General features: G+C 41.3%; 1 long non-coding RNA gene across 1 annotated transcript in view; it reads left to right on the top strand.

Moving 5' to 3' along the window:
* Positions 1–27,492, top strand: part of LOC134343647 (uncharacterized) — a 72,770-nt gene that overhangs the window by 21,119 nt on the left and 24,159 nt on the right. The gene's annotated exons all lie outside the window — the stretch shown is intronic.

Below are 27,492 nucleotides of genomic sequence, written 5' to 3'. Positions count from 1 at the left end.
GGCCCACAAGTTTGCTCAGTACTAGTGGTAGATCTTAAAAGGTTGTTCTGCACTTGTGTTTACATGGGAAATGGGCACAGTGCCAAAAGAACTGAAGCAAAATTGTAATGAATGAATGGATAATATCCCAAGGAAGATCCTGCTGTCTTGGGGCAAATTAGGGTAGATAATTCCCAGGGCTTGACAAGATGTCCCCTCGGAGGCTAGTGCTGAAATTTCAGGGGCCCTATTATACATATTTAAAATGTCTTTCGCCATGGAGGACTGGAGGATAGCTAATGCTGTTCCATTGCTCAAGAAAGGCCCAAAAGATAAGTTAGGAAATATTATGCCAGTGACCCTGTGGTCAGTAGTGAGTAAATTATTGGAAGGTGTCTTAAGTAACAGCATGTTCAAGTATTTGGATAGTTGGGGGCTGTTTAGTGATAGTCCACAGAGGTAGGTTGTATATAATCAACCTTATAGAGCTCTCCGAGAAGGTTACTAGGAAGGTTGATGAAGGAAAGGCAGTGGATCTTGCCAACATAGACCTTAGCAGGGCCTTTGACAAAGTCCCACACGAGAGGTTTATCAAGAAAGTTCAGTCCTTGGCATTCAGGATGAGGTAGTAAATAGGATTCAACACTGGTTTAGCAGGAGAAGCTAAATTATGGTAGTAGATGGTTACCTCTGACTGGAGGCCTGTGACAGAACGATTGGTGTTGGGTCCATTGTCCTTTGTCATCTATATTAATGATACAGATGATATTGTGGTAAACTTAGTCAGCAAATTTGTTGGTGACACCAAGAATGGGGACGTGGACATAGTGAACAGTGAGGAAGGCTGTCAAAGCTTCCAGTAGGATCTGCACCAGCTTGAAAAATCTGTACCAGCCCAGCCAAAAAATGGCAGATGGAATTTAATTCAGACATGTGTGAGGTGTTTCACTTTGGGAAAGCAAACCACAATAGCACTTACAAAGTGAATGGTAGGGTACTGTGGTAGAACAAAAGAACAAAGTGATTTGGGAATACATGATTCATGATTCTTTGAAAGTGGTGGTACAGGTAGATAGGGTACTAAAGAAATCTTTAAACACATTTACCATCATGAATCAGAATATTGAATGCAGGAGTTAGGATGTTATTTTCAAGTTGTATAAGATGGTGGTGAGACCAAATTTAGAACATGGTGTGCAATTCTGGTCACTTACCTTAAGGGAAAATCTTGCCTGATAAAGTTGATGGAATCCTTTGAAGAGATTACAAGGAGGATAGGTTAAGGGGATGCAGTGGATGTTGTATATTTGTACCTTCAGAAGGCCTTTGACAGGTGCCACACATGAGGCTGCTTACCAAGTTAAGAGCCCATGGTATTACAGAAAAGTTACTGGCATGGTTATAGCATTGGCTGATTGGTAGGAAGTAGTGAGTGGGAATAAAAGGATCCTTTTCTGGTTGTCTGCCAGTGACTAGTGGTGTTCCACAGGGATCGATGTTGGGACTACTTCTCTTTATGATTTCTCTTTCAATGACTTAGATGATGGAATAGATGGTTTTGTTGCCAAGTTTGCAGATGATACAAAGTTTGTTGGAGGTGCAGGTAGTGTTGAGGAAACAGGTAGGCTGCAGAAGGACTTAGACAGATAAGGAAAACGGGCAAGAAAGTGGCAAATGAAATACTTTGTGGAAAATGCATGGCCATGCAGTTTGGTAGTAGAAATAAATGTGCGGACTATTTTCTAAATGGGGAGAAAATCCAAAAACTTGGGATGCAAAGGGACTTGGGAGTCCCTATGCAGAACACCCTAAAGGTTAATTTGCTGGTTGAGTCAGTAGTGAGGAAGGCAAATGCAATGTTAGCATTCATTTCAAGAGGTCTAGAATACAAGATCAGGGATGTAATGCTGAGGCTTTATAGGACTCTGTTGGAGCCTCGCCTTGAGTATTGTGAACAGTTTTGAGCTCTTCATCCAAGAAAAGATAGCTAGCGTCTGATATTTAGATTGATGTAGGTCGATCAACATGGGCCCATATTTGGCTGTTGCATGCAAAAAAGGTCAATTCATTTCATCGATCTCTTGAGTGGCCTTCTGCTGTGGGCCAGTGCTCTGTAGGCAGTACTGCTTGTTTACAAAGCTGTATTTTTTAATTTCAAACTAACTGCTTCTTACAGTTTTTATTAGAACCAGTTTCCAAAGGGATGGTTCTTGTTTGTGTTAATGCCTTCTATATCCACATAGTTCCCAAACTCCTGAAGCTAAAACAAGAATATAGAACTTAGAATTTATTTAAATCATACATCCATCCTACAATGTGAGGGAGTAAAAATCTTAGTGTTATGTCGCCATTGCAATGTGAATTTAAAAGTCTAATAGCTTGTAGAAAAAAGTTGGTTCTGGCTTTAATGTTGTGGTAGTGTTTGCCAGACGGGAGCAGTTGAAACAGTTGATGGTTGGGGTGCCTGGCGTCCCCGATAATCTTCCAGGCCTTCTTTCTGCACCTGATGCTGTAAATGTCCTCAATGGAGGGATGTTCACATCCACAGATGTGCTGGGCTGTCTGTACCACTCTCTGCAGTGCCCAGTGATCAAGGTTGGTGCAGTTCCCATACCAGGCAGTGATACAGCCAGTCAGTATTCTCTCAGTATGCTCCTGTAGAATGTCCTGAGGATTTGGGAGCCCATTCCAAACTTTTTCAGTCACCTGAGATGGACCTGTTGTGCTTTTTTGCATAACAAAGGAAATCAGGACTGGAGAGCCCATCCAGGCCTTTGAGGCCACTCAATGAGATCATGACTGATATTTGGCTTCAAGCACTATTTTCCTGTCCTCACCTCATTTCACATGAATCTTTTAATGTCTACCGCATTTTTATTCTGATAATTCTGCTATCAGTGCTGGTCCATTCTGTCATTTAGACCCAAATCCAAAATTATCACATCTCCAATGGCATCATTACATTGTTTCAACAAATGAGCATAAAAATGGTTTCATAAACCATGTAAAAAATGTGTACTTAGCATTTCCTCGAGTGTCATTCTAATGAAGATATTACCTCACTAAATAAATAGCTTAATGCCACTGTTAACGGAGAGACATTAAGCATATGCACACAGTAACTTGACAAACAATTATTCATAAGCTGTGTTTAATGCTATACCTTTTTCTAGCTAAGTTCCAAAACCTGCCAATTATCCGACTGCATTACGTTATTGAGTTTACTAACTGGGTATTCAATACTACTTGGGTGGTATCTTAATCATAGAGACAGAGGAAACTATAGCACAGAAATACACCCTTTGGTCCATCTAGTCCATGCCAAACAATTTAAGTTGCCTTGACCCATCGAACTGCACCTGGACCATAGCCATCTGTACACCTTCCATCCATGTACCTATCCAAACTTCTCTTTTAATGTTGAAATCAAAATCACATCCGCCACTTGTGCTGGTAGCTCGTTCCACACACTCACCACCCTCTGAGTGAAAATGATTCCCCTCATATTACCCTTAAACATTTCACCTTTCACCCTTAACCCATAACCTCTAGTTGTACTCTCACCCAATTTCAATGGAAAAAGCCTGCGTGCATTTACCCTCTCTGTACCCTTGTTAATTTTGCGTACTTCTTCAAACCTCCCGTCAAACTTCTAAATTCTAGGGAATAAAGTTCTAACGTATTCAATCATTCCTTATAACTCAGCTCCTTCAGTCCCAGCAACATCTTTGTAAATTTTCTCTGTATTCTATCAATCTTATTTACATCTTTCCTGTAGGTAGGTGACCAAAACTGCACATGATACTCATTAATGTCTTACAACTTCAACATAACATCTCAACTCCTACACTCAGTACTTTGATCTATAAAGGCAAATGTACCAAAAGCTTCCGTTACACCCCTATCTACCTGATGTGGAATCGATATGGGTAGAGCTGCGTAACACTAAGGGGCAGAAGACGCTGGTGGGAGTTGTGTACAGGCCACCTAACAGAAGTAGTGAGGTCGGAGATGGTATTAAACAGGAAATTAGAAATGTGTGCAATAAAGGAACAGCAGTTATAATGGGTGACTTCAATCTACATGTAGATTGGGTGAACCAAATTGGTAAAGGCGCTGAGGAAGAGGATTTCGTGGAATGTATGCGGGATGGTTTTTTGAACCAACATGTCGAGGAACCAACTAGAGAGCAGGCTATTCTGGACTGGGTTTTGAGCAATGAGGAAGGGTTAATTAGCGATCTTGTCGTGAGAGGCCCCTTGGGTAAGAGTGACCATAATATGGTGGAATTCTTCATTAATATGGAGAGTGACATAGTTAATTCAGAAACAAAGGTTCTGAACTTAAAGAGGGGTAACTTTGAAGGTATGAGATGTGAATTAGCTAAGGTAGACTGGCAAATGACACTTAAAGGATTGACGGTGGATATGCAATGGCAAGCATTTAAAGATTGCATGGATGAACTACAACAATTGTTCATCCCAGTTTGGCAAAAGAATAAATCAAGGAAGGTAGTGCACCCGTGGCTGACAAGAGAAATTAGGGATAGTATCAATTCCAAAGAAGAAGCATACAAATTAGCCAGAGAAAGTGCCTCACCTGAGGACTGGGAGAAATTCAGAGTTCAGCAGAGGAGGACAAAGGGCTTAATTAGGAAGGGGAAAAAAGATTATGAGAGAAAACTGGCGGGGAACATAAAAACGGACTGTAAAATCTTTTATAGATATTTAAAAAGGAAAAGACTGGTAAAGACAAATGTAGGTCCCCTGCAGACAGAAACAGGTGAATTTATTATGGGGAGCAAGGACATGGCAGACCAATTGAATAATTACTTTGGTTCTGTCTTCACTAAGGAGGACATAAGTAATCTTCCAGAAATAGTAAGGGACAGAGGGTCCAGTGAGATGGAGGAACTGAGCAAAATACATGTTAGTAGGGATGTGGTGTTAGGTAAATTGAAGGAATTGAAGGCAGATAAATCCCCAGGGCCAGATGGTCTGCATCCCAGAGTGCTTAAGGAAGTAGCCCAAGAAATAGTGGATGCATTAGTGATAATTTTTCAAAACTCGTTAGATTCTGGACTAGTTCCTGAGGATTGGAGGGTGGCTAATGTAACCCCACTTTTTAAAAAAGGAGGGAGAGAGAAACCGGGGAATTATAGACCGGAAACAACAGGAATTCTGCAGATGCTGGAAATTCAAGCAACACACATCAAAGTTGCTGGTGAACGCAGCAGGCCAAGCAGCATCTATAGGAAGAGGCGGAGTCGACGTTTCAGGCCGAGACCCTTCGTCAGGACTAACTGAAGGAAGAGTGAGTAAATCCCTTACTCACTCTTCCTTCAGTTAGTCCTGACGAAGGGTCTCGGCCTGAAACATCGACTGCGCCTCTTCCTATAGATGCTGCTTGGCCTGCTGCGTTCACCAGCAACTTTGAATTATAGACCGGTTAGCCTAACATCGGTGGTGGGGAAACTGCTGGAGTCAGTTATCAAGGATGTGATAACAGCACTTTTGGAAAGCGGTGAAATGATCGGACAAAGTCAGCATGGATTTGTGAAAGGAAAATCATGTCTGACGAATCTCATAGAATTTTTTGAGGATGTAACTAGTAGAGTGGATAGGGGAGAACCAGTGGATGTGGTATATTTGGATTTTCAAAAGGCTTTTGACAAGGTCCCACACAGGAGATTAGTGTGGAAACTTAAAGCACACGGTATTGGGGGTAAGGTATTGGTGTGGGTGGAGAATTGGTTAGCAGACAGGAAGCAAAGAGTGGGAATAAACGGGACCTTTTCAGAATGGCAGGCGGTGACTAGTGGGGTACCGCAAGGCTCAGTGCTGGGACCCCAGTTGTTTACAATATATTTTAATGACTTGGATGAGGGAATTAAATGCAGCATCTCCAAGTTTGCGGATGACACGAAGCTGGGTGGCAGTGTTAGCAGTGAGGAGGATGCTAAGAGGATGCAGGGTGACTTGGATAGGTTGGGTGAGTGGGCAAACTCATGGCAGATGCAATTTAATGTGGATAAATGTGAAGTTATCCACTTTGGTGGCAAAAATAGGAAAACAGATTATTATCTGAATGGTGGCCGATTAGGAAAAGGGGAGGTGCAACGAGACCTGGGTGTCATTATACACCAGTCATTGAAAGTGGGCATGCAGGTACAGAAGGCGGTGAAAAAGGCGAATGGTATGCTGGCATTTATAGCGAGAGGATTCGAGTACAGGAGCAGTGAGGTACTACTGCAGTTGTACAAGGCCTTTGTGAGACCACACCTGGAGTATTGTGTGCAGTTTTGGTCCCCTAATCTTTGCCATAGAGGGAGTACAAAGAAGGTTCACCAGGTTGATTCCTGGGATGGCAGGACTTTCATATGAAGAAAGACTGGATGAACTGGGCTTGTACTCGTTGGAATTTAGAAGATTGAGGGGGGATCTGATTGAAACGTATAAGATCCTAAAGGGATTGGACAGGCTAGATGCAGGAAGATTGCTCCCGATGTTGGGGAAGTCCAGAACGAGGGGTCACAGTTTGAGGATAGAGGGGAAGCCTTTTAGGACCGAGATTAGGAAAAATTTCTTCGCACAGAGAGTGGTGAATCTGTGGAATTCTCTGCCACAGGAAACTGTTGAGGCCAGTTCATTGGCTATGTTTAAGAGGGAGTTAGATATGGCCCTTGTGGCTACAGGGGTCAGGGGGTATGGAGGGAAGGCTGGGGCGGGGTTCTGAGTTGGATGATCAGCCATGATCATAATAAATGGCGGTGCAGGCTCGAAGGGCCGAATGGCCTACTCCTGCACCTCTTTTCTATGTTTCTATGTTTCTATGTTTCTATTTCCCTTCACAGATGCTGCTTGACTCATTGAGAATCCAGAATTGTGTATTTCAGGCTGTAGAATAGTCCTTTTGTGTGTGTGTGTGTGTGTGTGTATGGCGGGGGGGTGGGTTGGGGCAGAGAAATAAAGGGGTGGAGGGTGAGTTCAGTATTCTTGTTCCTTATGTTGGAAATGCGGAAGTGCCCAAGGATATATGGATTAGGGCTGGGCACGTTTCAACAGTTGATCCGGACCACAACATTTCCATCAGGGACTACTGCAGATGGTACGATCCTAAGATCAGACGGTTAGCAATTTAGGTCTGAGCCTTTGTGGATAATGGGATTATGAGATTGGTGTAGGAGGAGAATTGGTGTTGGTGTCCAATCTTACAGAAGATTGGTGTCTCAGGGAGAGTATGTAGTTCGGACCTTGATTGGGAAGATGATGACAGGTTACATTGATGGGGAATGTAACAGCTGAGAGATTTTTGATTAGTGTGGGCATCAAAGGTTAAGGGGAGAAGGCAGAAAAATAGGATTAAGTGGGAAAATACGTCAACCATGAGCGAATGATGAAGCAGACTCAATGGGCTGGATGGCCTAACTCCTATCGTCCCATTGGGTCACTGTTACTGTCCATTTTTGGCAATGTAATGAGTTTCCCCTGCAAATCTCTGAAAGGAATGTTTGACGCTTAATGGTAATTGCTTTATTATTGTCACTTGTACCAAAGTACAGAATGTATACAGGTCATTCCATGCATAGGTACACTGAGCTAACACAAGAAAAAAACAATAACAGATTGCACAATTTGCTGTTGTGATTACGGTACAGCAAAAGGAATTGCAGGTAGGAAGTAAGGTTCATGGACCACTACAGAGTAGACTGCGATGTCCATTGGTCATGGTTCTCATAGAGGAAGTACCTTCAATAGTCTTATAATAATGGCATAGAAACTTTCCTTGAGTCTGTTGGGATGAGCTTTCAGGCTTTTGGAGCTAAGATGTCATCCAATATGACTTTGCCTCACAAAATTCTCTTGATTCACAAGAATATCTCACATTCAGAGGTACATTATTGTGTATGCAGAGTCAAGCAAAGTGACCCCGAAGGAGGTGCTTTGCGTTTTGCTCTGCAAAGCAAAAATGAATTTTCCGTCTCATTAAAGTAAAGCGAAATATATTTTGTGATTACTTTATGATAATTTATTGATGGGTGACTTTTGGTCAGAATGTTAAAAGAAAAGAAGTGGAAGCATGAAGAGTCAATGTAGCCTCTTGGGCTTGCTTCATCATTCAAGAAAATCCTGACTGATCTTCCAGCTTGGGACCATTTTTCTGCCCAATCCCCATATCCCTTGATTCCTCTATTAGCCAAAATTCTGCCAATTCCTGTTCTGAATAAAATCAGTGATGAGCTTCAACAGCCCTTTGAGACATTCCAAAATGTCACCGTCATTTTTCCTCTTTTAGTTCTAAATGCCACAATTTTCATTTTGAGACTATGACTCTGAGTTCCAAATTCCTCAGCCAGGGTAAACAATGTGCTGGTGTTTACCATTGAGCCTTTTAAGAAGCTAGTACATTCACTTGAACTTTTAAAAATAGACATCCAGCCTTCCCATTCTAGCTATTCTTGCACAGTCCTTGCAAAGAAATCCTATCTCTCAGAACCTTTTCCAATAATTTTCCCAACACAAGTAAATCTGAACCAGAATCAGCATTATTATCACTGGCATGTGCCATGAAATTTGCTAACTTAGCAGCAGCAGTATAATGCAGTACAAAAAAAAAGTAAATCAATTACAGGAAATATATATATTAGTTAGTTTAAAAATAGTGTGCAAAAGAAATAATATTAAAAAAAGTGAGGTGTCCAAGGGTTCAATGTCCATCTAGGAATCAGATGGCAGAGGGGAAGAGGCTGTTCCTGAATCGCTGAGTGTGTGCCTTCAGGCTTCTGTACCTCCTTCCTGATGGTAACAGTGAGAAGAGGGCATGTCCTGGGCAATGGGGATCCTTAATAATGGATGCCACCTTTCTGAGGTACTGCTTCTTGAAGATGTTTTGGATACTACAGAGACTAGTACCCCAAGATGGAGCTTCTTCTGTCAGTCCTGTGCAGTAACCTTTCAGAAAGCCTTTGACAAGGTGCCACACATGAGGCTACTTAACAAGATAAGAGCCCATGGAATTACGGGAATGTTACATACGTGGATAGAGCGTTGGCTGATTGGCAGGAAACAGAGTATGGGAATAAAGGGATCCTATTCTGGTTGGCTGCCGGTTACCAGTGGTGTCCACAGGGATCAGTGTTGGGGCCACTTCTTTTTACATTGTACATCAACGATTTGGATTATGGAATAGAAGGCTTTGTGGCTAAGTTTGCTGACGATACGAAGATAGGTGGAGGGGCCGGTAGTGCTGAGGAAACGAAGAGTCTGCAGAGAGACTTGGATAGATTGGAAGAATGGGCAGAGAAGTGGCAAATGAAGTACAATGTTGGAAAGTGTATGGTTATGCACTTTGGCAGAAAAAATAAACAGGCAGACTATTACTTAAATGGGTAAAGAATTCAAAGTTCTGAGATGCAACGGGACTTGAGAGTCCTCGTACAGGATACCCTTAAAGTTAACCTCCAGGTTGAGTCAGTAGTGAAGAAGGCGAATGCAATGTTGGCATTCATTTCTACAGGAATAGAGTATAGGAGCTGGGATGTGATGTTGAGGCTCTATAAGGCACTGGTGAGACCTCACTTGCAGTACTGTGGGCAGTTTTGGTCTCCTTATTTAAGAAAGGATGTGCTGATGTTGGAGAGGGTACAGAGAAGATTCACTAGAATGATTCCGGGAATGAGAGGGTTAACATATGAGGAATGTTTGTCCGCTCTTGGACTGTATTCCTTGGAGTTTAGAAGAATGAGGGGAGACCTCATAGAAACATTTCAAATGTTAAAAGGCAGGGACAGAGTGGATGTGGCAAAGTTGTTTCCCATGATGGAGGTGTCTAGTACAAGAGGACATGACTTAAAGATTGAAGGGCGCCCATTCAGAACAGAAATGCAAAGAAATTTTTTTAGTCAGAGGGTGGTGAATCTATGGAATTTGTTGCCACGGGCAGCAGTGGAGGCCAAGTCATTGGGTGTATTTAAGGCAGAGATTGATAGGTATCTGAGTAGCCAGGGCATCAAAGGTTATGGTGAGAAGGCGGGGGAGTGGGACTAAATAGGAGAATGGATCAGCTCATGATAAAATGGCGGAGCAGACTCGATGGGCCAAATGGCCTACTTCTGCTCCTTTGTCTTATGGTCTTATGGTCTTATGGTAACGTGCTCCCCATACCAGACAATGATGCAGCCTATCAGAATGCTCTCCACATTATATCTATAGAAGATTTTGAGTGTTTCAGTTGACAAACCAAATTTCTTCAAACTTCTAATGAAACATAGCCACTGTATTGCTTTCTTTATAGCTGCATCACTATTTTAGGACCAGGTTAGATCCTCAGAGATCTTGACACCCAGAAACTTGAAGTTGCTCCTTCTCTCCACTTCTGATCCCTCTATGAGGATTAGATTGTGTTCCCTTATCTTACCCTTATTGAAGCCCACAGTCAGTTCTTTTGACTTACTGACATTGAGTGCAAGCTTATTGCTGTGACACCACTCCACCAGCTAATATCTCACTCCTGTACGCCCTCTCATCTCCATCTGAGACTCTGCCAACAATGGTTGTATTATCAGCAAATTTATGAATGGTTGTTGAGCTATACCTAACCACAGAATCATGAGTATAAAGGAGTGGAGCAGTGGCTAAGCACACTCCCCTGAGGTGCACTAGTGTTGAACATCAGCGAGGAGGAGATATTATCACCAATCTGCACAGTTTGTGGTCTTCCGGTTAAGAAGTTGAGGATCCATTTGCAGAGGGAGGTACAGAGGCCCAGGTTCTGTAGCTTATCGATCAGGACTGTGGGAATGATAGTGTTAAACACTGAACTATAATCAACAAGCAGCATTCTGACATAAATGTTTGTATTGTCCAGGTGATCTAAGGCTGATTGAAGATTGCATCTATCATAGACCTATTGTGGTGATAGGCAAATTGCAGTGGGTCCAGGTACTTGCTGAGGCTGGTGGTGATTCTAGCCATGACCAAACTCTGACATCACTGTAGATGTGAGTGTTATTGGACGACCGGCATTAAGGCAGCTCTCACTACCCTCCTTAGGCATTGGTATAATTGTTGCCTTTGAAGCAGGTGGGAACTTCTGACTGTAGCAGTGAGAGGTTGAAGATGCCCTTGCATATTCCTGCCAGTTGGTTGGCACAAGTTACATTCTGTAATGTAAGGATCACAAGCCTATAGCTCCCTGGATTATCCCTGCTGTTTTTCTTAAATAAAGAACAGCTGTAATCCTCCAGTATTTTGGTATCTTAGCTGCGGTTAACAAAGTTACAAAAACCTTTGCCTAAGTCCTGGAATTCTTTTCCCTTGCTTCCTAGGATATACCTGGTCAGGCTCTGGGAACTTATCCACGTCTTCAGTGAATGCAAAGATCATGAACTGGGAGAGTGTCAGAGGAATCAATATGCTCTAATAAATGGATAGCATTGCCTCTTTCTCCACTTTATGACTCTTCTGACACCTTCCCAACTTGGCATTCAGTATTGGTGATACTGAAAAAGTCATGAAGACATTCCTGCAACTCCTTAACATCCAGATAAGCAATCATGAGCAGGACCATTGGCAGTGATGTGATTCCAGTGCAAAGGCACCAGAATCATTTCAGTTCCTGCTGAATTTGGGGCTACTTCTTGATAGTATTGGTAGGATTTACTTTCTTGAAAAGTGAAATTAAGACCAAAATCCCAGGCACCAGACATGATCATGTTTGAAAATAATAAAAGCACAGTGGGTGATGAGCAGTGATTAGATAAAATCGGGATTTACAATTTTCTTAGTTATATGAGAAATACTGAGGGAGATAGAATATATTAAATATTCCCTAGTGCTTTATTTATCTCTGGAAGTTTGTGAATTGCACATATAATATGTTGAAGGAACTCAGCAGGTTAGGCAGCATCAAGGCAGAGGAAGATACAGTTCTTAAATGCCCTATTTTGAAGTCCTGAAGTAGCTGAAATATTCCATCTCCTCATTGGCTTCTGTTGCTATTTTGCAGGGCAAGGAAACAAAATAAGTATATGAGTAGATTAGTAATCCAAAGAACAAAACCAATGATCACATATTTGAATCTATGGAGGATTACATTCAATTGATTATATAAATTTGGAATCCTTATTTTGAAACTTTTTTGAATCAGTAACAATGATTATGATGTTGCTGCATTGGAAATGAATCTGTAAGGACACTCTGTGAGGGATCCTTTCCAGGTGCTGGTAAATGGGATTAGAATAGGTGGTTACTGGGTGGTCAGAAGAAAGATGAGTGATTGATTTCATGATTGGAGATAAAAATAAACTTTATCACTCTTATGTCCACTGAACTAAATAGTATCAAAATTAAAATGCTCATTCTAATGTTCAAATACATAGCCTTTTCTCTCTGTAACCTTGAAGGTTGAAAATTCCACAAGACCACAATTATACTCAGGACTATAGGCTGCGTCCTCAGCCTCTTACTTTAGTCCCTATAGACTCGCAGCCACATCCTGCACTAACTCCATCTACAAGTTTGCAGATGACACCACCATTGAGAGCCAAATCTCAAATAACAGTAAGTCAGAGTACTGGAAGGAGTTAAAGAGCCTCATGATCAAGCCAGACTTCCCTTCACAGCCTTTGTGTACATGTCTTACTGCATTGGGAAAGCAGCCAACATCATTAAAGTCCTCTCTAACACGAGGAAATGTCTCTCTTACTCTCCCCTTTCCATCAGGCAGAAGATGCAAAAGCCTGAATCCATGTACCATCAGGCCCAGAGAGTTCCATCCCACACTTACAGGAGAACTGAAAGGATCTCTTGTACATTAAGATAGGCTCTTGACTTTACAATCTACCTCATCATGGCCTTGCACCTTATTGTCTGCCTGAATTGCACTTTAACTTATTGTGCTTTATTCTGCGTTCTTCTATTGCCTTTTCCTTGTATTAGCTTGATGTATTGATGTATCAAAATAATCTGTATGGATAGTATTCACTATAGCTTAGTCTTTGCAGCAATAAAAAAATCAATTTATCAATTTTCCAATTTCACTCCCCTGAGAACTTGACATCCCACAATTCCTAATTTTCTTTGTATTTCCTGTTTCCCTCATGCCATATTTGTAGTTGTTCCCCAGATGCCTGAACTTTCCAAGTTCATTAGTGTAATATTGCATTAATGATTACATTAATGTTCCATTATTACATTAGTGTAATAAAAATATCTCAGGGTTTTCACAGAGAGGCTATTTGCCAACATGTAATACTGAGACACATACAGAGTTGCTATATCAATTGATTCTTAACCTGTAAAGAAACGGTAGATTTTACAGAATGGTTTAATGAAGACAGGACAGAAAGAGTCCAATGTTTGTTGAAAAACACAATACAGCATGCATCAAGAGTACTGCATCTCTGGAATTTTGAAGGAAACAGAAGATTCTGAAAAGATTCAACAGGTTCAGCAGCATCAATGGAAAAAATAAGCTTCATGGTGATAAATTTTCATAGTATTATATTATAGTATTGTATAGCTGTGCTTGCTGTGAGCATGGTAAAAATTTCAGAGGTAAGGTACAATGCACTGTCATTAAAATTCGTGACTTCAGATCATTGCAGCTGAAAGGGCGGCCAAGAGTGGTGCAGTGATGGAAGAATGTGAGCTTCAGTGAGATACCTTGCAAAAACAAAGAAATGGAAAAATGCGCAAGAGGACAGAAATAAAAGCGTAGAATTTTGTATGGTTGCACAAATTTAAGGCCTTCTGTATAACCTCATGCCTCCTGTACAATTGTCTCCCTTTTTGGTTCAACATCGGTATCTCTTATGATTTCATTCCATTGAAATTCCATGTAGGTGTTTCGCTACATTTTAGCCGCTACATTAATGCAAACTTTGATTATTGTTGCACACCAGTTAGATGAGGAGTTGGGGATGAAAGGAAAACAAATAAAATTTCAGATGCTGTAATCTAAAACGCTAACAATAATGCTAGAAGAACTTGGTCAGTGAAGCACCATCTTTGGAAAGAGAAACCAGTCAGTGTTCTGGATCGGAACTCTTCCAGAGGATACATCTGGGGCCTGCTCTGAGAACGCATCACAGATCTGTATCATAGGTTGGTTCCTCTTATCACAGATGCCACTTAACAGGCTAAATTCTTCCAGCATTTCTGTTTTTGTATTAGGGGTAAAACTTCTTCAGTTGCTAATGATAAGTATGTGGGCTATAGCATCTTCTGAGTATTGCATTTCTTTCCCAATATTCAGTTTTATTGATCTGAACTATTTTGCAACTGTGATATCAATGAAACAATTACATTTGTTCATATATCCAGGTAATAAAACCATAAGGCATAGGAGCAGAATTAGGCCATTCAACCCATTGAGTCTGCTCCATCATTTGATCATGGCTGATCGATTTCCCTCTCACACCCATTCTCCTCCCTTCTCCCTGTAACCTTTCACACCCTGATTTATCAAGGATCTATTAACCTCCACCTTAAGTACACCAAGTGATCAGGACTGGAAGACTGGAAAGTTGTAAATGTCATTCCACTTTTCAAGAAGGGAGAGAGATAGAAGAAAGGAAATTATAGGCCAATTAGTCTGACCTCAGTGATTGCGAAGGTGTTGGAGTCGATTGTTAAGGATGTGGTTTTGGAGTACTTGGAGGCACATGATAAAACAGGCCATAGTTGACATAGTATCTTCAAAGAAATATCTTGTCTAACAAATCTGTTGGATTTCTTTGAAGAAATAGCATGCAGGATAGACAAAGGAGAGTCTGCGGATGTTTTGTATTTGGATGTTCAGAAAGCCTGTAACAAGGTGTCACATATGAGGCTGCTCAACAAGCTACAAACTCATTGTATTACAGGAAAGATGCTAGCATAGATTAAGCAGTGGCATATTGGCAGGAAGCAAAGAGTTGGAATAAAGGGAGCCTTATCTGGTTGACTGATGGTAACTAGTGGTTTTCTACAGGGGTCTCTGTTGGATCGATTCATTTTACAATATACGTCAGTGACTTAGATGATGGACTTGATGGCTTTGTTGCAAAGTTTGCAAACGATATGAAAATCGATGGAGGGGCAGGTAGTTTTGAGGAAGTAAGGAGGCTACAGTAGGACTCCTTCAACTTCCCAACCACTGGGGTCAGGCTAGCTGGCCTATAATTTATTTTCTTCTGCCTCCCTCCCCTCTTGACATTTGCAACTTTCCAGTCCTCTGGAACCATCTTAGAATCTTTTGTTTCTTGAGAAATCATTACTAATACCTGCACAGTCTCATAAGCTACCTCTTCCAGAACCCTAAGGTGTAGTCCATCTGGTTCTGGTGACTTACATACATTCAGACATTTCTGGTTCCCAAACACTTTCTCCCTAGTAATAGCAACAACACTCATTCTGTCCCCCACCCCTAATACTCTCAAACTTCTGATATGCTACTAATGCCAGTTCCCTGCATTCCATGCTCTACAAAGGCATCTCTAAGGCATTCTACAAATTCTCTCCCTTGGCATCCAAAATCAGTGCCAATGTGATTTTTCCAATCTACCTGCACATTGAAATTCCCCATGACAATTGCAACATTGCCCTTTTGACATGCATTTTGTATCTCCCATTGTACTTTGTAGCCCACATCCTGGGTATTGTTTCGAGGCATTTACATACCTCCCATTAGGGACTTCTTACCCTTGCTTTTCCTTAACTCTACTCACAATGATTCTACATCTTCTGATCCTATGTCACGCCTTTCAATAGATTTGATTTCATTTTTTACCAACTGAGCCATGCCACACCCTCTGCTTACCTGCAATTCCTTCTGATATAATGTGTATTCTCAGCAATAATCTTCTTTCAGCCATGACTCCCTGATGCCCATAACATCATACCTGTCATTCTCTAACTGTGCTACAAATTCATCTAACTTATTCCATATACATTCATTCAAATATCACAGCTTCAGTCTTGTATTTGCCATCCTTTTTGATTTTGGCTCCATGTTACACTACAACTCACCCCACTCACTGCAATTTTGCCCTATCATCTACCTGTCCTTCCTGACTTTCACACTACACACTGCCTCGGCTGTATACCAACTGGCCCATCCTCAGCCCCATTACTCAGTTTCCCATCCCCTTGCCATATTAGTTTAATACTTCCCCACATTTCTAGAAAACCTGTGCACAAGGACATTAGTCCCTCCTGGGATCAGGTGTAACCCGTCCCTTTTGTACAGGTCATAACTTCCCCAGAAGAGATACCAATGAACCAGAACTCTGAAACCCTGCTCCCTGCACCCATTCCGCAGGCACGCATCCATCTGCCAAAGCATCGAATTGTTGCTGTGTGGCACAGACAGTAATCCAGAGATTACTGCGCTGGAGGCTCTGTGTTCCTGCATTCTACCTAGCTCCCTAAATTCTCTGTTCAGGATCTTCTCCCTTTTCCTACCTATGTATTGGTGCCAATATGTACTAAGACTACTTGCTGCTCACCCACCCCTTTTAGAAAACCATGAACCTGACCTGAGACATCCCTGACCCCGGCACCAGGGAGGCGACACACTCCTGGATGCCTCTATTTCATCCACAGGATGCGGTGTCTACTCCTGTAATGATGGAATCCTCTATCACGACTGCTGTCCTCTTCTACCTCTTTCCCTTCTGAGCCACAGTTCCTGACTCAGTGCCACAAGTGCTGTGGCTTCCCCCAGTAGGTCGCTCCCCCACCAATAGAATTCAAAGCGGTATACTTTTTATTGAGGGGAACAGCCACAGGGTTACTCTGCACTGGCTAGCTCGCTCATTTCCCTCTCCTGACAGTCACCCAGGTACCTGAATCCTACAACTTAGGGGTGACTACATCCTGCAGCTCCTGTCTATCACCTCGTATGAGCCAAATGTCATTGAGTTGCGGCTCCAGTTCCTTAACACGTTAACTAACAGTAAAGTGAAGTCAATTTATAAGGCCTGCTACAGAACAATTATTATACAGCTTGTATTGATGTATTTGGTTCCCACAGACCTGTTTATTTTAACATAGATTTTTGCAGTAACATTGGAAGAACAGTCAGTCGGTTCATGAGTGTGCCTATGTACTTTACATAACCTGAATTCTAAATGATCTTTCTCAATAATCACTTGATGTTCCACCTTTAGCTCCAATCCCTAGAGGCAGCATTACAGGCTGTGGAGCTATTATTCATTGATCAAGCTATTTTTTCCGTTCAGTCTACGTCTAAAGATGTATTAAATTACTACCCGCAGTAATGCTGACATTACCATTCTTGTCTGAAATTGAGCTTTCCTGTACACTGATCTAAACCATAGTCATTTGAAGGCCAGTCTCATAAATCCTCTATAAACCTAAAAGACTGCTGGAACATTTTAATTATCTTCTTTCCTTCTAAATTCTTGTCACCTCATTAATAATAAATAATTTAGACTCACTAACCCAGATTCCATACCCTACATATCATCCTGATACTGAAATTCATCAGTGAATGAAGAAAGAAATGAGATACCATTTACTTTCTGTCTTGTTTTCTAAAACCCTATCACAATCCACTCCGCTCACTTCAGACACAATTGATCTTGATTTTAACGGTGGTTTCCCTGCAGAAAGAAATAATGTAAGCAAGATTGTAAGATGGAGGGAATCGTGTAGAGTCTACAGTAGATCATACAGCAGAACATTACAGCTCAGTACAGGCCCTTTGGTCCATGATGTTAGGTTAACCTTTTAACCCACTCGAGATTAATCTAACCCTTCGCTCCAACATATTGTAGCCCTTCTTTTTTATCATCTATGTCCCTATTTAACCCTTACATACTGTTCGGGTCAAATTTGTAAAATTTGCTGGTCAACACAGCAGGCCAGGCAGCATCTTCAGGAAGAGGTACAGTCGACGTTTCGGGCCGAGGTCCTTCGTCAGGACTCCTGAAGAAGGGTTTATGCCCGAAACGTCGACTGTACCCCTTCCTATAGATGTTATTTGGCCTGCTGCGTTCACCAGTAATTTTAATGTGTGTTGCTTGAAATTCTAACACCTGCAGATTTCCTCGTGTTTGGGTCAACTGTGACCGGTTTTGACATTTGACAGCAGTAAAACACACTAAATGCCATTTTTTCAGGCCAAAATTTGATGACTTTCCTAAAGTGACCCAAAATGTGCAAAAATGAAAATATTTAAAAATGTTATACTTCTGTACAGGTGCTACAAATTTTTGTACATTGAGGCTGTTCCGGGTCAAATTTGTCCCGTATCTGTTGAAATGAATTTTAGATCTCTGAAACATTAATTAAGGATTAATGACCCATTTATTAATGTCAGATAGACTAATTATACATTCTAAATAGATCTGTGGTTCAAAATTTGGTATAGACATTTGTTATGAGGGGATTCTTGGGCCAGATCAAAATTGACCTGGACCATAATGTAAAGGTATAGAATATGAACTATATGTAAGGGTTAAGAGTTTCTTAAATGCTCCTAATGTATCTGCCTCTTCCACCACCTCTGGCAAGGTGTTCCACAGACCTTCCACTTTCTGTGTAAAAAAAATGTACCACTGACCCCCCCGCCCCCATACTTTATCCAATCACCTTAAACTTGTGCCTCTTGTATTAGACATTTTGGTCCAGGGAAAAAAATCTCTGGCAAGAGGTGCAATGTTCTTCCAGCTCAAATAAAAGGAGAGGGGAAATGCTGTCCCTTGTTATTTGTTTAGAGGGAATGGGCATTGCTGTCAAGGTTGCCTGTCCTTCCTTGCCCATGAACTGACTGGATTGCAAGGCTTTTTCTGACACCTTAACACATGAGGAGTGTTTGATATCACTGAGCCTGAGCTCAATGGAGTTCAGAAGGATGAGGAAGGAACTCAGTTAAATCTAGTGGGTACTGAAAGGCCCGATAGAATGGATGTGGAAGGATGTTTCCATTTCTAGGAGAGCCTAGGATCCAAAGGCACACACTTAGAATAACAGGACATCCCTTTAAATCTGAGGTGAGGAGGAAATTCTTCAGCTAGAGGGTGGTAAAGCTGTGGATACCAAGAGGTGCTGCGGAGGCCAATTCTTTGAGTTCATTTAAGATAGCGATTGATATGCCCTTGATATATAAAGAAGTTATTGATAAATAGGAGAATGTGGTAGAATGGGGTTAAAAGGTTCACACTTCATTGAATGGTGGAGAAAACTCTGAGCCAAATGGCCAAAGTCTGCTCCTGAATCTTATAGTCTTATGTTAAATGGGTTGGCGTCAGTAGGCATCACAGTTGGCATAGATGAATTGGACCAAAGGACCCATTGCTTTTCTTTACAACTGAGTCCAGTGAACCAGGTAGATTAGTATGATTTGCTTTAGCTAGACTCTACAGTGAGACCTTCATCCAGGTATTAATAGGGTGACTGGCATCAGTAAGGTGTTCCACTGGCCTGAGATGTTTGGTAACAACTAAAAAGTGGCTGGCAGACACGATCAATTAATCTCCCAGGCTCAGGCTTCTCCCAATAATTCAGCTGAGGAACAAGTCCTGAAGCAACAAAGACTGAGTTGCTTCTTTTTCTAAGTAAGTGGAAGAAAATATCATGGCTCAATAAGCTTAAAGGATGTCTTAAGGACCAAGAAGAGGCCGCACTAGCACTAAAATGTTCAAATGTTGGCATCACCAAACTGATGATCAGAAATGCAATTTTACTTTGATTGCTGAAGTGTGCAACTCAGTGAGATATCTTGTGAAAACAGACATAAAATCAGGGGTCACAACTCCCATGAAAAATATACAGGGAAGCATTGCTAAGTTGTTCAATTATGTCAGTATTCCAAATATGAACATAATTGAGACTCCGTAAAGAAAATGACACAAGATTCTTCTGAGTTGACAGTTGCTTTGTTTCGTTGCTACAGAATGGAAGAAAGAGGAGAATGTATAATGACACTTAACTCAGGCCCTCCACAGCCTTAGTGTTTACATCTGTGTTGGGTTTCCCAGGCGCAGTTGAGACTGTGTTGTTTGGGATTCAAGATTAAAATTGCATTGGAATCTAATGAATATCACAGTATTATGGAACTATCTTCTGAGAGGGTCTTATTTACTTCCTGAAGCTGACTTCCCAGAATACTCATGTCAACCTTGCTAACCTATCTACATGCCCCTCACCACTTGCCTCCTAATACCACCGAGATCACCTTGTTTAAAACTGACTTTTTTTAGATAGATAGATAGATAGATATACTTTATTAATCCCAAGGGAAATTTGGTTTCGTTACAGCCGCACCAACCAAGAATAGAGTGTAAATATAGCAATACAAAAAACCCCAACAAGCAAACACCAAAATGCAAACTATGTCGGATGGAAAATAAGTCCAGGACCAGTCTATTGGCCCAGGGTGTCCGACCCTCCACGGGAGGAGCTGCACGTTCGATGGCCACAGGCAGGAACGACCTCCCGTGCCGCCAAGTGTTGTATCACAGTGGAATGTGGCCAAAGTCCAACAGTAAAAAGTTCAATATCCGGTCTGCAGACACGTTCCTTGATCGTAATATACCCCGGATTGCACCATCCGTTGTTAGCCAGAACAGTAAGCACTGAACTCCTTTACGCTTACCGCTCTCAGTGCACTTCCGGTCAGTCGGAACAGTATTACCTACCGAACTCCTCTTCTCCATAAGTCTCTGTTGTAGCGACCCGGTCCTCTTTCCTCGGGTTTGTGATCCCCCTCTGTGTGTTTTCCTCCGGATTTCAGCAGGTGTGTCCACCGCTCTGTTCGCTAAGCTGGCCGGTCTTTGCTAGTCCGTGAAATACACAATGCGACCTTGCTTCTATCCCGGGTGTCGGGATGTAACCATTTCCAGCGCTAAAGAAAACCCAAATAAAACTCTCTCTACCAGTGTGTTAGAGAGGGTGCAGCTTTGACGTGTTACCATGAGAAAAAAAATGCAAAAAATAACGTAAATTAAAAAGTAAGAAGAAGAAAGTAAGAATAGATTGGAACGGCTGTACCAGGCTGCATGCACGACTGGCGCATGCGCACTTTTGCTGAAATATATGTTCTTCCAGTTGATGAATGACAACCTTAGAACATGACAAAGAAAAAGAAAGTGTCTGTGGCTGCAAGGAATGATCACTGAGGTCCAATAAATTGATTTGAGGCCATTAAATCTAAATTCTGCAGGTGTCCTTCTATTCAGAAAGAAATTATCTTTTGAGATAATGCCTTCAGAGCTGTGTTGCTGGTGCCCAAAGAATTCCACAAGAACTATTAAACAACAAATGACATGCAGCACAATGCAACAAATCTTAATAGATTTCAGACTAAGCAACACACGGGTTTTTTCCAATGTCTTTAACACATTGTGATTGACCTTAAACTTTGCATCCAAACATATAAAATGTTCTATAAAAATTGATGGATAAAGACAGCATACTGTATTCATGCATAATAAAAGGAAAGTGTTTCACTTGCTTCCAGTTTGTTTTTATTTTTCCAAAGCTGACATCTGTGCTCTTGAGAAATTACATCAGGACCGAGATTTTACTGAAGAAATCCAATGTATTAAACAACAGGACAACGAAGACTGCATTTTTCCACAGTTAATGAAGCTACCACCTCACACTCCAGTGATCTGGGTTCTATCTTGACTGTGTTGACTGTGTTGTTCTCTCCCTGTGACCATGTGTTTTCTCTGAGTGCTCTGCTTTCCTCTTACATTGCATAACCATACAGGTTGTTAGCTAACTTGGCCAACATAAATCTGGATAGATGCTTTCTATGATGCATTGACAAAAATTGGTGATGGTCAAAAGGGACATGCCAAATTTCTTTAGCTTCATGGGAAAATAGAGTTACTGGTGAACTCTCTAGGCCATGGCATCTACTGTTGATGATGTTCATTCCTAGGGACTTGAAGCTTCCATTCCTTTCGATCTGAGCAGCAAACCTGAGCATGTACGCCACACACTTCCTAAGGTCAATGGCCAGCTCTTCTACGAATCCCATTTAATTTTCCCATGTTAATTCCTTACAGATTGACCACTTAGCTACATATTTATACTACCAGGCTCAATGACAGCTTCAATCCTACTGTTATCAAAATATTGAATGGTCCACTAGTATGATAAGGTAGACTGTTGACCTCACAATCTATGTTATTATGGCCTTGTCTGCCTGCATTGCACTTTCTCTGCAACTGTAACAATTTATTCTGCATTCTTTTGTTGTTTTCACTTATATGGCCTCGATGCATTGATGTAATGAAATTACCTGTACAGGTGGTATGCAAAACATAGCTTTTTGCTGTACATGTGGCAACAATAAGTCAATTTACCAATTTACCAAGATTAGAGTAAATGGATCCTCGATTGTTAATGCAAATGTAATAGCTCAAAGAACCTGTTTTCATGCAGTATGGCTCTATTGAATTATGTAGAACATATAGAACAGAAACATGCCCTTAGGCTACAAATTAACTTGCTAACTTTTGTGTTCACTCACATTAAAGAGAAAGCCTGCAAATGCTGGCAATCCAAGCAACACACACAAAATGCTGGTGTAAAAACATAATCCGGGAGAAAAACCCACAGCATCTGCAGAGGCAGAGGGATAGTCAATGATTTGGGTTGAGGCCCTGCACCAGACCCTGATGCAGGCTCTCAGGCCAAAACATTGACTACCCCAAACAGTCCTTCCAGGTCAGGCAACACTTCACCTACATGCCTGTCGTGGTCATCTACTGTATCCGTGCCCTCGGGTACAGGTTTCTCTACATCAGTAGGACCTGATGCAGATTGGGGGGCTGCCTTGTCGAGCACCTTCCAACAGAAACAAATTCCTGGTGGCCAACCATTTTAATTCCCCTCCTCACTCCGTTTCTGATATGTTGATCTGTGACCTGCACTATTGCCACGATGAGGTCACTGTCAGGTTGGAGGAGCTATTCCTCAGCTTCCATCTGGGTATCCTCCAATCTGTTGGCATGAATATTGATTTCTCAACCCTCCGGTAAATTCTCCCCCTCCCTCATCTCTCCTATTCCAGTTTGTAGACTGGTTCCCCTATCAACCCTTCGCTTCTCCTCATCTGCCAATCATCTCCTTCTGGCACCCTTCCCTCCTTCCCTTTCTCGCATGGTACACTGCCCTCTCTTGTCAGATTCCTTTCTGCAGCCCTTTATCTATCATTTCCCAGCTTCTAACTTCATTCTCCTCCCTCACTCACCTACCTTTCCCCTCACCTAGCTTCACCAGTCACCTGCCAACTTGTACTCCTTCCCCTCCATCTTCTTATTCTGGCTGCTGTTCCCTCCTTTCCAGTCTTGATCAAGGTTCTTGGAACATCAATGCTTATTGCTCCCCATAAATGTTGCCTGACCTGCTGAGTTCCTCCAACATTTTGTGTGTGTTACTATCCCTTTTCACACGTGCACACACACATTTATAGCTACCAGTTCAGCTCTCTGTTATGTTGTTTGATACTCATGATCCTGTGGCTGTTGACCTGAACAGATCAAAGCATGGGGTGTTACTCTTAAAAAACTCACTCCCTTAGACTGACAAGGTCACTGGCCACACAGTGGGTCAGGAATGTAACTTGGAAGAGACTTCACATTTTGTGACTAGATTGTGTCACGAGAGAAATATTGAAGTTGGTGATATAGAAGGTTTTATTCATCATGATTAGCAGGCATTCATCTCAAGATTCATGGAAACTCCACACAAATACATCACATTTTATACCTTAACATCGAAGGTAACAGTACGTGATTCAATACAGTTTCAGTGGTTACAATGATATGGTTTATTTCAATACTTAGGGTTGACAATGCTTTCTTTGAATATTCCAGACACCTCTGAACGTTCAAACAATCACCTCCACCCCTCCTCGACTGCTGAGACAAACTAATTAACAAAGTTATTCTAAAAACTTCTGAGGACAGAGAGTCAGATGTCCAAGATTAGTGTTTGTGAGAGCTGATTCTCTGAGTACATGATTTGATAGACCAGCTACAGTATTTGATGTGCTAAGTGATAGTATCAGTCCGGTCTGCAAGCTTCTTTGAATTTCTTTACAATGGTGCAAATTACTTAAGCCTATAGTTGCCTGGTTTAATGCAGGCCAACTAACACAACCCCATCATATTATGTTGAATCTCCTGAACCGCCAGCCCCATGCTATGGACCAGCCTGTACTCTACAGACAGTATAGATTATTTACAAGGTGTGCTTTTAATTTCAATTTACTGCTTGCAATTTACAAACATACAATTTACATTAAGAACTGAGACTGGTTCTGGTTTAAATTAATATCTGCTATATTCACATAACTCCAGAATGCTCCTTAGCAACCTAAATGACTTTGACCATGAAATGATTATTGGTGCCAGATGGGGTGGTTTGAGTATCTGAGAAACTGCCCATCTCTTGGGATTTTCATGCACAACAGTCTCTGCAGTTTACAGAGATTATTGCGAAAAAAAGCAAAAATAATCCTCCAGTGAGTGGCAGTACTGTGGACGAAAGTGCCTCGTTAATGAGAGAGGTCAAGGAGAATGGCCAGACTGGCTCAAGCTAACAGGAAGTGACAGTAACTCAAACAATCACATATTATAACAGAGCTGTGCAAAAGAGCATCTCTGCACGTCGACCCTTGAATTGGATGAGCTACAGCAGCAGAAGACCACAAACGTACATACCTAATAAAATGTCCACTGAGTGTACACTGTCAAGGGCTACAAAACTGTCTAACACCTACATTGCATAGAATTTGCACAGAGATTCATATTCTCATATTTTCCTCATGAAACAGGAGGCCATTCAGCAAACTGAGACCTTTTCCAGCTCTCAGAGTTTCATTCCACTATCTACTGTATTTTCCTGTGAAATATTCTGCCTCAAAATCTCATCAACTCCCCAAATGATTCTCCTGCCATCCATTTACATACACGGTAATTGAAAGCAGCTAATAATCTACCAGCAAATATTTGGTGTTTGTGAGGAAGTAAGAGCATCTGATGAAAATCCAAGCAGTCACCAAAAGAAGATAAAATCTCCATCCAAGTTCAGGATGGAATCTAGGTCACTGGAATTTTGTGGTAGTAGAACGAACTCCACTGGGAAGTGGGAAATAACACTATTAATTTAATTCACTCACGTGCTCAAAACGACAAAGTGGCTGGTGGATAATATTTGAACTCCTATGGCAGAACCAACAGATACCATCCAATATCAGCATGTTACAGCAGAAGCTTAGCCATCTGCCTTACAAGTTTGGAGGCTTCCCACACAAGGTCTGTTTTCCTGCAGGCAATGTCATTAGAAGCGTTAGTTTTCAAATTAGCACTTAGCCTAGAACATGGCCTCCAGTAGATTCCTAGAATTGCTGAAAGATCATCCTGGAAGAGTAGCGATGGCTTTGAGTAGTGGGAATAGGGTGATCTCAACAAGGATCACATCCCAGCCACTGACAGGGCCTTGGCTTTGCTTGCTGGACTGCTAACCCAGACCTGTGCTGTCTATGTTATATGGCACTTATATGGTCCTGAATATTTCCCACAAACTTATCCCCAAACTACATTTGCTGTTTTGAGTTACTCAGTCTACAGCATACGAGATCAAAGCTGCTCATGATTACTGCAGAATGTTTCTTGCCAGTCCCCATAATTTTTGATTTGATTTCTGCTCTGTTGCGTGTCTTTCTAGATTTTGGTTACTCTTTTTTTTTTGCTGTTTTTGAGGAGTTTAATCGGGACGACCGCTGTGACTGGGGCGCTTCGGTGAAAAATGGCTCTGCGGCGTGCAGTACATCAGCAGCATGGTGCTGAACTAAACTAAACTGAATATCTCTGGACTGCTGGTTTGATGTTGGTATTCTAAATGTTGTTCGTTCACATTTTGCTGTTTGCGCAATTTGTTCCTTTTTTTTTGCACTTTGGGTGTTTGATGTATTCTTGACCGGGTTCTGTGGTGTTTCTTCATTTTGAGGCTGCCTGCAGGAGGATGAGTTGTGTTCTTATACATACTTTGACAATAAATGTACTTTGAATCTTTGAATCCTTGTTCTATCGTGTGGCTATAGTTAGAAAGACTATGAACTACTCCCAACAATGACTTCCTTATCTCAATCCAGTCTATATCTACAGCTTCAGGAAATGGAAGAAAATAGACTGTGTGCTTTAGATGGAGTTAGTTTAGATTAGCATCACAAAGGGCCTGTTTTTATACTGTACAGGTTTATTCTGAGCCAAGATAACTTCTTATTATTAGACTGATCTCATACTTTATTATCACCTCTTTTTCCTTTCTGTATCATCATTATCATCATCAGGTGCCATGCCCAGTTTGAGCTTTGACTGCCATGGCCCACACACTCCTGTTTCAGGTCAAGTGAATCAATTCATTGGTATTCATTTCCAGTTCTCTGGCTGCTGTCTCCATCAACATTTGTCTTTGTCTTCCTCTTGCTTTCTTCCCTTCAATCTTTCCCATAATTACCGTGCATTCTAACTCCTCTTTCCTAATCACATGTCCAATGAAGTTACGTTGCCTTTTCATGATCTCATACATTATTTCTCTTTTTGTGTTTGCTCTGTTCATGACATCCTCGTTAGATATTCGTTTCGTCCATGAGATTCTTTGCATCCTCCTCAAAAACCACATTTCTGCTGCTACAATTCATTTCCTCATGTTACTAGATATTGTCCAACATTCTGAGCCATATATCCTAACTGGATAAACGTAACATTTCAGTACTCTGAGGTGGGTTGTCATGCCTAGCTTAGTATTCGTCAGTATACTCTTCATTCTTATAAAGGTGTCTTTTGCCATCCCTATTCTTCTTTTGATGTCCAAGTTGCACCTGCCATCTGATGTCACCCAGCTTCCTAAGTAGCAAAAGATCTTTACTTATTTTATATCTTCCCCATTTATTCTCAGCCTGCAGATAGGATTCTCCCTCTTTTTGGATATCGCCATACATTCTGTCATTTTGCAATTGATAGATAGACCCATTTTTGCACTTTCTTCAACAATTATATCATTTAGTTTTGTAGTTCTTCCTCCGTACTTGCAATTAACACAGTGTTATCTGCATATCTGAAATTATTGATGTTTTCACTGCCAACTTTGATTCCCAAGATTTCTCTTATTTTTTGTAATATTGTTTCACTGTATATATTAAATAAGTCAGCGGAAAAAACACACCACTGTCTAATGCCACTCTGTATATTCTTCTGAAATATCATCTCCTGAAATATTCCAATTCATGGCCCTGATCACTTCTCTACAATGCTTCTCTACAATGGCTGTCAGATCATATTTGTTTATGGCCATTTGAATGATCTTGTTTTGGCTGCTGTGCCATTCAGATAAAGAGCTTTTGGTCTTGACTTTTTACCATTTGTACCACATTCATGGGCTTGCAACTGAAATACCTTCTGCTTTATTTTCACGCAAACGTTTTTCAGTGGGTCCAGTATATTTTCTCAGTGTTCTGTCAGCTTATGCTGGAAGAAGTTATGAA

This window comes from Mobula hypostoma, chromosome 3, assembly GCF_963921235.1.
Source record: "Mobula hypostoma chromosome 3, sMobHyp1.1, whole genome shotgun sequence".
Taxonomy (NCBI): Eukaryota; Metazoa; Chordata; class Chondrichthyes; order Myliobatiformes; family Myliobatidae; genus Mobula; species Mobula hypostoma.
The sequence above is the reverse complement of the archived record's forward strand: the minus strand, read 5'-3'. Positions and strand labels throughout refer to the sequence as shown.